This window comes from Bos taurus, chromosome 14 (genome assembly GCF_002263795.3).
Source record: "Bos taurus isolate L1 Dominette 01449 registration number 42190680 breed Hereford chromosome 14, ARS-UCD2.0, whole genome shotgun sequence".
In the NCBI taxonomy this organism is placed as follows: Eukaryota; Metazoa; Chordata; class Mammalia; order Artiodactyla; family Bovidae; genus Bos; species Bos taurus.
Genome location: NC_037341.1, coordinates 11,224,610 through 11,239,639, shown reverse-complemented (window position 1 = coordinate 11,239,639; position 15,030 = coordinate 11,224,610). Strand labels below are relative to the sequence as shown.

The 15,030-nt window shown below is 39.2% G+C and overlaps 1 long non-coding RNA gene across 3 annotated transcripts in view; it reads right to left on the bottom strand.

Annotated features, from left to right (window-relative positions):
* The window catches only part of LOC107133102 (uncharacterized), a 595,911-nt gene that overhangs the window by 150,974 nt on the left and 429,907 nt on the right, over positions 1 to 15,030 (bottom strand). The window lies entirely within an intron of this gene.

The following is a 15,030-nucleotide window of genomic DNA, read 5'->3' as shown; positions in this document are numbered from 1 at the left end:
AAAAAACAAAGAATACTGGAGTGGGTTGCCATGCCCTCCCTCCAGAGAATCTTCCCGACCCAGGGGTCAAACTTTGGTCTCCTGCATTGGCAGGCAGATTCTTTACTGTCTGAACCACCTGGGAAGCCCGTGTGTGTGTGTGTGTGTGTGTGTGTACATGTACATATACAAAAGTTCCCCTGGAGGAGGGCATGGCAACCCACTCTAGTATGCTTGCCTGGAGAATCCTATGGACAGAGGAGTCTGGCAGGCTCCTCTGGGTTTCAAAGAGTTGGGCATGACTGAAGCAACTGAGAACACCTACAGACATACACAGACACACACACACATATATATACACATATATGTGTGTGTATATATATATGCATACACATAAATACATACACATAGATACACATAAATGTGTACATATATGTATATACACATAATATATACATATATACACATAAATGTGTATATACAGACATATATGTGTATATACACACACATATATATACACACATATAAGCAAACAAACAAAAAACCAAGGAGCTACCAAAAGTGCAAGAAAAATTGTAGAACAGTATGAGTCTTAAATTAAGACATAGTCTTAAAATCTTAAAGGTCTGGCTTCACTTTCTACGATTTAATTGCAACTCTACATTCTTGTATGTAATATGGAGATTTTTTTTTTTAATCTGCTGTGTTTTCTCCATTGTTTCAGTTCTTTCCTGGTGGCAACTCAGGCTAAATCTAGTAAACTTAAAAAGGGAATGTATTGGAATGTTGTCAAAGATGTCACACAGTAAATTGATAGGCTTGTATCCAGCCTCAGGAATGAGGCAAAAATCGGAATGAAAATCAGTATAGGATCAAGGTAACAAGAGCATCCTACCAACTCAGCAGAGCGCACACCTGAAATGAGAGCCGGACCATTCCCCACCCCCAACTCCTGCTGTGAGTCACTTGATACAACATGCAAACTTGAGGGAGAAAGACTCTAATCGACTAAGTGTAGATTACAAATCCATTGGCTGCTTTGAAATAGTGAGAGAAAGAATCTCAAGGGAAGAGAACACACCGCCTCCAGGGGCCTCCAGTCCTCTATTAGGAGGGCAGCGGACATTGATTAATAGTCCCACTGAAATTGTACAAAGTGGGGGCTACTTAGGTCCCTCAAATTAATGGATGCTGGACAGTCATAAATCAACAAATGTCCACTCTTACCACCTCACAAGGTTGTTGAGAGTGGAATAAATCAGAGACAAAAGCTCTGAAAACTGAAACCCACTACACAAATTATTACTGTTGTTATTATTAATAATACGAGAATTTGTGAAAAAAACAAAACACCTCTAAAATCATGGTCATTTCAAACTTTGAATATTTCCCTCCTTTACTAAAGAAATTATTCATTAGTATTGGGCCCAAAATTAATGTCTCTCAAATTAATAGCAGGGAATATGTGTAGATAATGTTGACATTGACTGATAAGTGAAAAACAAGTGCCCTTTTTACATAGATTTGGAAGATCACATTTCATTTTAGGTGGGCTTCAAAGCAGAGTGTGGAGGATGGGGAAGTGTGAATTTCTAGACAGAAGTCATCATCTAGAACGGAATTCTTAGCAGTGGTCTTTAAGTGCATGAATGGCTTCAGAGCTATTAAATCCTGAAATTGCATTTAAATATTTTGTTTGTTGCACATAGAAGTCTGTGTGTGTACATGTTCAGGCACTAAGTTGTATCCAACTCTTTGAGACCCAATGGACGGCAAGCCCACCAGGCTCCCCTGTCCACGGGATTTTCCAAGCAAGGATACTGGTGTGGATTGCCATTTCCTTCTCTGGGGGATCTTCCCAAGCCAGGGATTGAACTTGCATCTCCTGTGTCTCCTGCATTGACAGGAGGAGTCTTTACCACTGCATCACCTGGGAAACCCAGAAGAGTGTGTATGTTTATATTTCTCCAGGATATAGCCAATCCATTCACAGTTCACCTTTTTTTCCCTTTAGAGTACTCTGTACTATTCAAGAAATATTAGACAACAAAATGATTAGATAAAAGCATGAAACATTTAAATAATAATACATGGCAGGCAGAATTAAATGAGCATTTTAGACACCACAAACAATAGATCAAAGAAAAAATTGTACATTAAAAAGCTACTAAAATTCAAAAAAGTTCCTAAAGCATATCATGCTTCAAATAGAGAGAGACAGAAATAGTATTCCCAGCACAGAGTTAGTGCTTTGTTTAAAGTAAATAAATTCAAAAAGGAAAAAAAAAAAGAGAGATACTAGATTTCTGAGGAACTTTCCATCCATTCCAACTGGTTTCATATTTTAAGCTGTAAAATTTTGAAGTTATTAGGACTGTGGAATTTTCCATGGAAACTGTGTCCTTCCGAATCTCATTACCTCATGCAATAATGGTTATGACCTAAAGTAGTTAGATTAATATATATGAAGATGAGGTTGAGGCTTACTTCTTTTATGCAATAAAGACTCATTTTTTTAATCCTCTACTACTGTTTTTACAGCTCGTTTACATATTCATTGATAACTTTCCATACGTCAAGCCCTGTGTTTGGTACTTGTTTTTTTTTACCTTTCACAATAAGGTTCAAATTATTATTTTGACTTTCACAATGCAGGGAAATTGGAAGCCCACTGAGGGTAGGTGACTTGGCTAAAATGACCAATTAATAAGGTCAAAGCTGGAATTACAATACAGCTCTGACAAGCTCATTTTAAGTATTTATATTCTGTTTAAAAGATCAAACTACTTTTTTTTTTTAACTTTACAAAATTGTATTAGTTTTGCCAAATATCAAAATGAATCCGCCACAGGTATACATGTGTTCCCCATCCTGAACCCTCCTCCCTCCTCCCTCCCCATACCATCCCTCTGGGTCATCCCAGTGCACTAGCCCCAAGCATCCAGTATCGTGCACCAAACCTGGACTGGCAACTCATTTCATACATGATATTATACATGTTTCAATACCATTCTCCCAAATCTTCCCACCCTCTCCCTCTCCCACAGAGTCCATAAGACTGTTCTATACATCAGTGTCTCTTTTGCTGTCTCATACACAGGGTTATTGTTACCATCTTTCTAAATTCCATATATATGCGTTAGTATACTGTATTTATGTTTTTCCTTCTGGCTTACTTCACTCTGTATAATAGGCTCCAGTTTCATCCACCTCATTAGAACTGCTTCAAATGTATTCTTTTTAATGGCTGAGTAATACTCCATTGTGTATATGTACCACATCTTTCTTATCCATTCATCTGCTGATGGACATCTAGGTTGCTTCCATGTCCTGGCTATTATAAACAGTGCTGCGATGAACATTGGGGTACACGCGTCTCTTTCCCTTCTGGTTTCCTCAGTGTGTATGCCCAGCAGTGGGATTGCTGGATCATAAGGCAGTTCTATTTCCAGTTTTTTAAGGAATCTCCACACCGTTCTCCATAGTGACTGTACTAGTTTGCATTCCCAACAACAGTGTAAGAGGGTTCCCTTTTCTCCACACCCTCTCCAGCATTTATTGCTTGTAGACTTTTGGATCGCAGCCATTCTGACTGGTGTGAAATGGTACCTCATAGTGGTTTTGATTTGCATTTCTCTGATAATGAGTGATGTTGAGCATCTTTTCATGTGTTTGTTAGCCATCTGTATGTCTTCTTTGGAGAAATGTCTATTTAGTTCTTTGGCCCATTTTTCCTCTATGACCCACCTCCCAGAATATTGGAAATAAAAACAAAAATAAACAAATGGGACCTAATTAACCTTAAAAGCTTCTGCACACCAAACTACTTTTTAAAATACCATCAGTAGTGCTTCCTGGGCGGCTCAGTGGTAAAGAATCCACCAGCCAATGCAGGAGACACAGGTTCAATCCCTGATCCAGCAAGATCCCACATGCTGTGGAGAAACTAAGCCCCTGTGCCTCAACTACCAAGACTATGCTCTGGAGCCCGGGAGCCACAGCCACTGACGCTTGCACACCTCAGAGCCAGACCTCCACAACCAGAGTATCCACCGCAATGAGAAGGCCACATACCGTGACTAGAGAAAAGCCCAGGCAGCAATGAAGACCCAGCACAGCCAAAAATAAACCAAATTATTTTAAAACAAAAGTGTTAATATGCATTTGCGCCACCTAAGAGATTTTCTGTTTGTTTCTTTGTTGGCTCTTCAAGGCTGTGTCAAAGATTCAGAGATTACATGATCACCCAAAGAGAGCTGACACAGTTGAAATAGGTCTAGTATCCTTTTGTGAAAGTCAAAGTGTCAGTCCCTCAATCAGGTCCCACTCTTTATGACCCCATGGACTACAGCCCTGCCAGGCTCCTCTGTCCATGGGATTCTACTAACCCATTAATACTAGAATTTTTATCATCATGAAAGAAATATCCTGGAACACATAGATAAATATTACTATTTCACCCCACCCAGTCTCTTTAAGAGGACCTGTGATTCATGCTTATATGTTCCAAGGACCCCGGCCAGATTTGGAGTGTGGTCCAGATTTAAGATCTTGATTCCTGCCATAGTTCTTGGTCCTCTTGACCCTCCTATTAATTTACCAAGCCTGAGTCATAATTCTAGATGGTCTTACAGGGGATCTTTGACTCAAAAGAGACTCATAAAAGCTTTTATGGGAAATTAGACACTAATGTCAGGGTTTCACACAATTGAGATATCTTGTGGTGTTGGACTTGTGGTGCAGTCCTTGGACTGCAAGGAGATCAAATCAATTAATCCTAAAGGAAATCAGTCCTAACATTCATTGGAAAGACTGATGCTGAAACTCCAATACTTTGCCCACCTGATGTGAAGAACTGACTCATTGGGAAAGACCCTGATGCTGGGAAGGATTAAAGGCAAGAGGAGAAGGGGATGACAGAGGATAGGATGATTGGATGACATCACCGACTCAATGGACATGAGTTTGAGCAAGCTCCAGGAGTTGGTGATGGACAGGGAAGCCTGGCATGCTGCAGTCCATGGGGCAGCAAAGAGTCAGACATGACTGAGCCACTGAACTGAACTGACAGTACCCCAGACCAACCCCACCAAGATGTTTCCCCCTACTGCCTCCTGCTGATGCTGTTTAGTCACTAAGTTGTGTCCGACTCATTGCAACCCCATGGACTGTAGCCCTCCAAGTTCCACTGTCCGTGGGATTTCCCAGGCAAGAATGCTGGAGTGGGTAGCCATTTCCTTCTCCAGGGGGATCTTCTCGACCCAAAGACCAAACCTGGGTCTCCTGCATGGCAAGCAGATTCTTACCACTGAGTCACCTGAGAAGATCCTCAAATTAAAAGATACATTTTTCACTGAGGTGTGGTAGTCTTCATATCTCCATTTCTCTTTGGGAAACACAGGAAACCAGGCCAGAGTGTAGGGTTATAGCTTATTTTCTTAGGATCATAAAATTTCAGTGCTAGAAGTGATCTGAGAGACATTCTGGCTCAGTATTATATTGTTAAGAACACTGAGACCCTTAGACACACACAAAAAAATTTGGCCAAAGCCAGATAAGGAGTTGATAGCAGGCTGATACTAAGATCGAAGGTTCCTAACTCCTAATTCAATACCCTTTCCAATATACAGGCCTCTATGCACTGACCCAATCATTTTCAATACACAATTATGGACATTCTGCTCCCATTTTACAAATCAAAGCAGTAACCAGTGTGACATGTGATTTGTCAAGTGTAGTAAAAACTGACCCCAGGTCCCACTTCCTGTTGTCTTCAGTTTGCCTACTTCTTCAACATTAATTCTGAGACTATTGATTTTTTTATTCAACAAACTTTTACTTAGAAACTGTAACACTGTGAACTGTTTATTACCAAAGACCAGCTTTGCTCATCCTGGTCACCTCTGACAATGTGAAGGTCAGAATATGGTAGGGGAAGGAGAAATCTACAGAATTAAGGAAATATAATTTGGTAGAAACAACCATGTAAGAGATGAGATTTGGAATATGAAGGAAGGAATGACTCACTCTTCCAGCAGGAGATAAGAAGACTTCACGATGGACATGACATTGTAATACTGGGCCCTGAAGACTGAGAAGTACTTTGCTAACTGTATAAGGTAAAGGGTATTCCAGACAGAGGAAAGAGCAAAATCATATTGGGATTGCCCAAAAAGCTCATTCAGGTTTTTCTGTAAAATGTTATAGGGAAACCCGAATGAACTTTCTTGCCAATCCTATATAACAGTGTGGAATCACCTGTTATAGAGTTCATAGAGTTCGTAAAAGGTAGTTGGGAGATATATCCTGGTAAAGAATCCTCATGCCAGTTCAGGAGATGCAAGAGACACTGATTCTATCCCTGGGTCAGGAAGATCCCCTAGAGGAGGAAATGGCATCCCACTCCAGTATTCTTGCCTGAAAAATTCCATGGACAAAAGAGCCTGGCAGAGTCTCTCTGCAACCATCCATGGGGTCACAAAGAGTTGGACACAACTGAACACACACACACACACACACACACACACAACTTAAATGCTAGACTAGAACCAGGCAGTCAGGGGTCTTGAAGGCCATGAAATATAAAGAAGGTTGGCTTGCAGATGTTAGGAAGCCAGTAGAAGCAGAGTAGCATCAGGTTCGGACAAGGCAATGGCACCCCACTCCAGTACTCTTGCCTGGAGAATCCCATGGATGGAGGAGCCTGGTAGGCTACAGTCCATGGGGTCGTGAAGAGTCAGACACGACTGAGCAACTTCACTTTCACTTTTCACTTTCATGAATTGGAGAAGGAAATGGCAACCCACTCCAATATTCTTGCCTGGAAAACTCCAGGGACAGGGGAGCCTGGTGGGCTGCCGTCTATGGGGTCGCACAGAGTCGGACACGACTGAAGCGACTTAGCAGCAGCAGCAGCAGCAGGTTATATGTGTGTTTTGGGAAGGTCCATGTGACAAGACTGCAGAAGATCACTCAGAGGTACCAAGAGTAGAGGCAGGAAGACCATTTCAAATATTTCAGTAGTCCTGATGACAGATGATGAAAGTCTCAATGATTAAAGTAAGCTTGGAGGAAAATTACACTTTTGGAGAATTCACAAGGTAGGACTCAGTGATACACTGGATACTGCTTATGACAGAGCAGCAAGAGCTGAAGGTGATGGAGATTCTAACTTAGGTGACTGTCACATGGTCATGAAACTATATACGCTAGAACAAATGTTTAACTATTTGGGTTCACTGGGACTTTTAAGTATCTGACAGAAACTCAAGCCACTACCCAGAAAAAGTCACATATGGACATATACAATTGTTCGTGCAACTGTAGATGCTTTATTGGCTCCCTGAAGCCTGTGAATGAATGGGACTTCAGATTACGAATCCCTGTTTTAGAAGAATTCAATGTACAAGCACTGGTGAGGTTTGGGTTGTCAATTATTAACATCCTAGAATTACTCTGTCAGCTTCTGACACTGGAAGCTGGATTACCTGTACTCCAATGTATCAACTGGGGATATGGTTAAAAGCACTAGCCATGTGGTAGCCATGGGGCAGGAAGTGTGATCACAGAGTGGGAACAAAGCACAGAGTGGGGATCAGAGAAATGATCATCACCACCCCCCGATTTTTCTGAGTTATTGTGAGTCATGGTCCTGAATGAATCAAGCATATCCCATGTTTTTACCATCCCTCCACATCTGAGACTCTATTTAGTACTCACAATAGCCTTGTGACGTCAAGAGATCCATGTCAGAAGATGAAATGATCAAAGCTCAGAGACATGGAGTGACTTTCTTTCCCAAGATCACAGTTAGCAGCAGAGACAGGGCCTCATCTGTTTCCTTCCTTCTCAAGGCTGTTTTCTTTGAAGACATGTTGCCTGAGACACCAAGATGAAAGATGCCTGGATACTGATCCAGTTTTTTTTGTTGTTGTTGTTGTTGTTTTTTTCACTTCACACTGATGATGCTATTCAGAGCACTGATACCCAGGACACTGCTGAGGTCACGGCATTCATCAACAGTGGGGAGGCCATGGGTTGGAGCCACGAAGGACATTGTCTTCAGCTTAAGGCAGACATGGGTTCAAATGCCAACTCTGCCACTGATATCTCTGTGAGACTGGGTAAGCTCTGTAATATCACTGGTGTTCAGTTTCCTTGTCTTTAAAATAGAGTTAGCAACACGCGTCTCCAAATTTACCAGGCTCAAGTGAGCATGAGAAGTGAAAACGACCTCTCCGCACTGGCTCCTCTTCTGAAGGCTTTCAGCAGGCACCGCAATTTCCCTGGGATCATAAATCCTATCTGCAGGCTCCTGACACCAATCCCCTTCTCTCAGATCACTCACTGGGGGCAACCAGCCTTCCAGAATGGTCCACTGGCTGCCCTGCCTGGAACAAGCATCTCTCTTGTGTACATCGCCAAAACAATATGTGCCAAGAATATCTGAGACCTTAATACTTGAAGGGTGAGTCTTCACAGACTTAATGAGCATCTATTTTTAAATGACACATGCTCAGAAATAAAGGACAGTAAGATTGTAAATGTGGAACATTCCTGACGGAGAGTGGTTACTGGGTCTGTGTCATGGAACATTCCAACTGTGTTGACTGTCCTCATAATATTCATATATTTAGATAGTCACTTGCAACATCTGAAGGCCCACCACCTATAAGGAAATAAAACATGAGGTAGTGTGTCTTAGTCCAGGAAACAGCTAGACAAGAAAATGCCGAGTTATTTTTTTCATTTAAGTAGTTAACTGTAACGAATACGAGTAATCCTGCCATGATAGAGAGGCATGCCTTTCCACACCATTTACTGCAGAGAGAAAATGAGAAAACCCCAAAACTACCATTTTGAACATATGATGTCTATCCGCTTACTAACTCTGTGACTTTGAGAAAACCTCTCTGAGATCATGATTCCTGATTTCTCAACTGGGGATGTAATGCAGGCTTATCATCCTCACACTGTGCTTCCCCCATGGTTTAGTGGTAACGAATCTGCCTGCCATTCAGGAGATGCGTCAGGAGCTGCAGGTTTCAGCCCTGGGTCAGGAAGATCCCCTGGAGAAGGAAATGGCAACCCACTCCAGTATTCTTCCCTGGGAAATTTCATGGATAGAGGAGACTGGTATGCTGCAGTCCATGGGGTTGCAAAGAGAGTCAAATATGGCTGGGTGACTAAACAACAACATCTTTACAGCCTCTTTAAGAAGAAGACGATAAAGCCCCATATTACACTGAGGGATTATTATCCCCTTTCTGAACTTCCTTCTTCTATTGTGTTGCTTCTTAATTAGAGTTTTCAAGATTCAGTGTGCCAAGGACATGCACTGTGGTTGTCTTCCAGGGCATTAACATGCCACTCTGGATTGTTGTTCTTTGTCAACATTAAACAATGGGATATGCATAAGATCATTTTCTTGGATGGTGTGTATATATATATATATATATATATATACACACACACACCGTATGTCTGGTGCCACCATATATATATATATGGTGGAAAAACATGGAACTTTATTCTGATCCAAAGTTTTCTGGGGGATTTTAAGTCCTTCAGTGTTCTCTGTATATTTTAAAATCATCTTATCAATTTCTACAAAAACATATGATGGGATTTTTACTGTAAGATATTGAATATTTTACTGTAAGGTATTGAATCTAGATTAAATTTTGAGATAAATGATTGGTTATATGTGTTTCAGATTCTTGATCTTATCTCTCTTTTATTGAAAGCCATCTGCCCACAAGGAAAAACATACCTTGTATCACCCTCTGTGCCCTAAATTTACTTGAGGAGTTTTCTAGAGGTGGGACAGTCTTTAAATTGTCTGCTTATATCTATGACTGAATAATTCCATTTCATGTGTGGAATATCAAAGTTATTTGCTCATGCACCTAAGCCAGTAGATCTATCAATAATAAAGCTGACAGCTCGCTTTCTACATCTTAATTATTTTTTCTACCTCTCAATCAACTCTAACATCAAATGGAAAATAGTCATTAAGGACATCTTCAGTTAGATACACCTTGACGAGCCAATAAAATAACCAGAATTACAATTCCTTCAAATAATGCTTGCTTTGCTTAAATTTAAATTTAGATTACCTGGGCTAATAAAATAGAAGCAGTACTAAAATTTGCATTTGATATTTTGATCAGTCACATTCATAAGGATACATCTTACAAGGAGAGAATATTGAGGGATTAACAATTATTGAGCATCACATTTATACCTCATTGCAGATTTCTGGGGTACTATTATTCCCATTAAGCAAAGTGAGGAAACATCATTTTAGAGGTTAAGTAACCAGAGGCTTGAACTTACACACTTAAATAGAATCCTCAGAAAAGACATAATCAACTTTTCATGTAAAATGCTTACAATCTTTAAATGTTTTCACATATATTTTATATGCTACTAGGAATTATATTGTAAAGATGTCAGGCAGTTAACCTCAGCTTATAGAGGGCAGAACTGAGGCTCAATAGATTATCTTATTTACAAAACAGAAAAGGAGACACCAATGTAAAAAACAAATTCATTGATACCAAAGCGGGAAAGGGGGCCAGGACGGATTGGGAGATTGGGATTGACATGCATACACTACTATGTATAAAAGAGATCACTAAAGAGAATCTTATGACAAACCTAGACAACATGTTAAAAAGCAGAGACATTATTTTACTGACAAAGGTCCATCTAGTTAAAGCTATGGTTTTTTAAGTAGTCATGTATGGATGTGAGAACTGGACCATAAAGAAAGCTGAGCACCGAAGAATTGATGCTTTTGCACTGTGGTGTTGGAGAAGACTCTTGAGAGTCTCTTAGACTGCAAGGAGATCCAGCCAGTCCATCCTAAAGGAAATCAGTCCTGAGTATTCATTGGATGGACTGATGCTGAAGCTGAAGCTCCAATACTTTGGCCACCTGATGCAAAAAACTGACTCATTTGAAAAGACGCTGATGCTGAGCAAGATTGAAGGTGGGAGAAGGGGATGACAGAGGATGAGATGGTTGGATGGCATCACCGACTTGATGGACATGAGTTTGAATAAGCTCTGGGAGCTTGTGATGAACAGGGAAGCCTGGTGTGCTGTAGTCCCTGGGGTTGCAAAGAGTAGGACATGACTGAGCTACTGAACTGAATTGAATAAGAATCTACTGTGTAGCACTGGGAAATCTACTCAATGCTCTGTAGTGACCTAAATTAGAAGAAAATACGAGTAAAAAGGGATATGTGTGTGCTTGTGGCTGATTCACTTTGCTATACAACAGAAACCAACACAACATTGTGAACAACTATATATCAATTTAAAAACAACAAAAACTGAGCCTCAAAGAACTTAAGTGACTTGCTCCTGGTCATGCACTCACCACCAGAATATGGTAATGGGTCTTGTTACTCACAATGAGGCAACCTATTACTATATCATACTCAAAAGTGGGCTATTTCTAGTCACTTTTATTACTTTTGACATAAGGTCCCTAAGCACTTACCCTATTTTTAGACAACAATGTAGGCCAGGAGAGAACAGATATGAATGTTTCCTTCACAGTTAATAGGAAAGAAGGACCCCAGTATTGATCTACTACAATCAATATAATGGATGTTTTAGAACTGGATAGATGGAAATCTATACCAATTCATTTGGCTGTTTTGGTGCTTGTAACTAGTAGAAAATACTTGAGTAACTGTCTCATTCCAATCACTGTAAGGCAACTGGCTCTTAACTTTCTAACTCATCATCTATGTGATATTTTTTCCTCAGCATGGATCCCATATAAATAGATTAGAATCAAATGTGGTTCTAATTATAAATCAAAGATGTCAACTTATGATAAAAGAATGAACAGTCTGACCTAGTCTAATTGGTTTTCTTGTCAACTAATCCTTACTTATCTAGTCTAAGCCCTTTAAATAGCCTCAGTCAGTCACAAAATAATACTCTTAATCCAGATAAAATGTAATGAGAGCATAAATGAAGACAGTGTCACATGTCATGGAGAGAAGTGCCACAGAGCCTATGACATACCAGGTGTTCAGTGAATAATTGTGGAATCAAATATTCCACTTTCTATTAATGTGCCCATATTCTATGAATATTTAGGTAATTGAATTCATAGTATATTGTGGGAAGTGGGCAATGAAAAAGGATCAATGGAAGATGGGCATATACGCAGAAAAAACTCTATAAATATATATGCACCCAACACGGGAGCACCGCAGTATGTAAGACAAATGCTAACAAGTATGAAAGGAGAAATTAACAATAACACAATAATAGTGGGAGACTTTAATACCCCACTCACACCTATGGATAGATCAACTAAACAGAAAATTAACAAGGAAACACAAACTTTAAATGATACAATAGACCAGTTAGACCTAATTGATATCTATAGGACATTTCATCCCAAAACAATGAATTTCACCTTTTTCTCAAGCGCACATGGAACCTTCTCTAGGATAGATCACATCCTGGGCCATAAAGCTAGCCTTGGTAAATTCAAAAAAATAGAAATCATTCCAAGCATCTTTTCTGACCACAATGCAGTAAGATTAGATCTCAATTACAGGAGAAAAACTATTAAAAATTCCAACATATGGAGGATGAACAACACCCTGCTGAATAACCAACAAATCACAGAAGAAATCAAAAAAGAAATCAAAATTTGCATAGAAACGAATGAAAATGAAAACACAACAACCCAAAACCTGTGGGACACAGTAAAAGCAGTCCTAAGGGGAAAGTTCATAGCAATACAGGCACACCTCAAGAAACAAGAAAAAAGTCAAATAAATAACCTAACACTACACCTAAAGCAACTAGAAAAGGAAGAAATGAAGAACCCCAGGGTTAGTAGAAGGAAACAAATCTTAAAAATTAGAGCAGAAATAAATGCAAAAGAAACAAAAGAGACCATAGCAAAAATCAACAAAGCCAAAAGCTGGTTCTTTGAAAGGATAAATAAAATTGATAAACCACTAGCCAGACTCATCAAGAAAAAAAAGGGAGAAAAATCAAATCAATAAAATTAGAAACGAAAATGGAGAGATCACAACAGACAACACAGAAATACAAAGGATCATAAGAGACTATTATCAACAATTATATGCCAATAAAATGGACAACGAGGAAGAAATGGACAAATTCTTAGAAAAGTACAACTTTCCAAAACTCGACCAGGAAGAAATAGAAAACCTTAACAGACCCATCACAAGCACGGAAATTGAAACTGTAATCAAAAATCTTCCAGCAAACAAAAGCCCAGGTCCAGATGGCTTCACAGCTGAATTCTACCAAAAATTTAGAGAAGAGCTAACACCTATCCTGCTCAAACTCTTCCAGAAAATTGCAGAGGAAGGTAAACTTCCAAACTCATTCTATGAGGCCACCATCACTCTAATACCAAAACCTGACAAAGATCCCACAAAAAAAGAAAACTACAGGCCAATATCACTGATGAATATAGATGCAAAAATCCTAAACAAAATTCTAGCAATCAGAATCCAACAACACATTAAAAAGATCATACACCATGACCAAGTGGGCTTTATCCCAGGGATGCAAGGATTCTTCAATATCCGCAAATCAATCAATGTAATACACCACATTAACAAATTGAAAAACAAAAACCATATGATTATCTCAATAGATGCAGAGAAAGCCTTTGACAAAATTCAACACCCATTTATGATAAAAACTCTCCAGAAAGCAGGAATAGAAGGAACATACCTCAACATAATAAAAGCTATATATGACAAACCCACAGCAAACATTATCCTCAATGGTGAAAAATTGAAAGCATTTCCTCTAAAGTCAGGAACAAGACAAGGGTGCCCACTTTCACCATTACTATTCAACATAGTTTTGGAAGTTTTGGCCACAGCAATCAGAGCAGAAAAAGAAATAAAAGGAATCCAAATTGGAAAAGAAGAAGTAAAACTCTCACTGTTTGCAGATGACATGATCCTCTACATAGAAAACCCTAAAGACTCCACCAGAAAATTACTAGAACTAATCAATGATTATAGTAAAGTTGCAGGATATAAAATCAACACACAGAAATCCCTTGCATTCCTATACACTAATAATGAGAAAACAGAAAGAGAAATTAAGGAAACAATTCCATTCACCATTGCAACAAAAAGAATAAAATACTTAGGAATATATCTACCTAAAGAAACTAAAGACCTATATATAGAAAACTATAAAACACTGGTGAAAGAAATCAAAGAGGACACTAATAGATGGAGAAATATACCATGTTCATGGATTGGAAGAATCAATATAGTGAAAATGAGTATACTACCCAAAGCAATTTATAGATTCAATGCAATCCCTATCAAGCTACCAACAGTATTCTTCACAGAGCTAGAACAAAAAAAAAACAAAAACAAAACAAAAACAAAAAAGACCCATCCACCCCAATATTACAGCACTGTTTACAATAGACAGGACATGGACGCAGCCTAAATGTTTATCAACAGACTGATGGATAAAGAATAGGTGGTACATGTATGCAACAGAATATTACTGAACCATAAAAAGGAACAAAATTGTGCCACTTGTAGACATATGGATGGACCTAGAGACCACCATACAGAGTGAAGTCAGAAAAACAAATATTGTGTGTTAATGCATATATGTGATATCTATAAAAATGGTATATATTATCTTATCTGCAAAGCAGAAAGAGAGACACAGACAGAGAGAACAAAAGTATGGACACCAGGTTTGAAAGGGAGAGAGGGGAAGAATGAATTGAGAGACTGGGATTCACACATATACCCTATTGATACTATGTATAAGATAGATAACAAAAACCTACTTGTTAGTTATCTATTTAATCTATAGCCCAGGGAACTCTACTCAATGCTCTGGGGTGACATAAATGGGAAAGAAATCCAAAAAAGAGGGGGTATATGTTTATATTTGAATCAAGAAGCAACAGTTAGAACTGGACATGGAACAAATGACTGGTCCAAAATTGGGAAAGGAGTACAACAAGGCTGTATATTGTCACGCTGCTTAT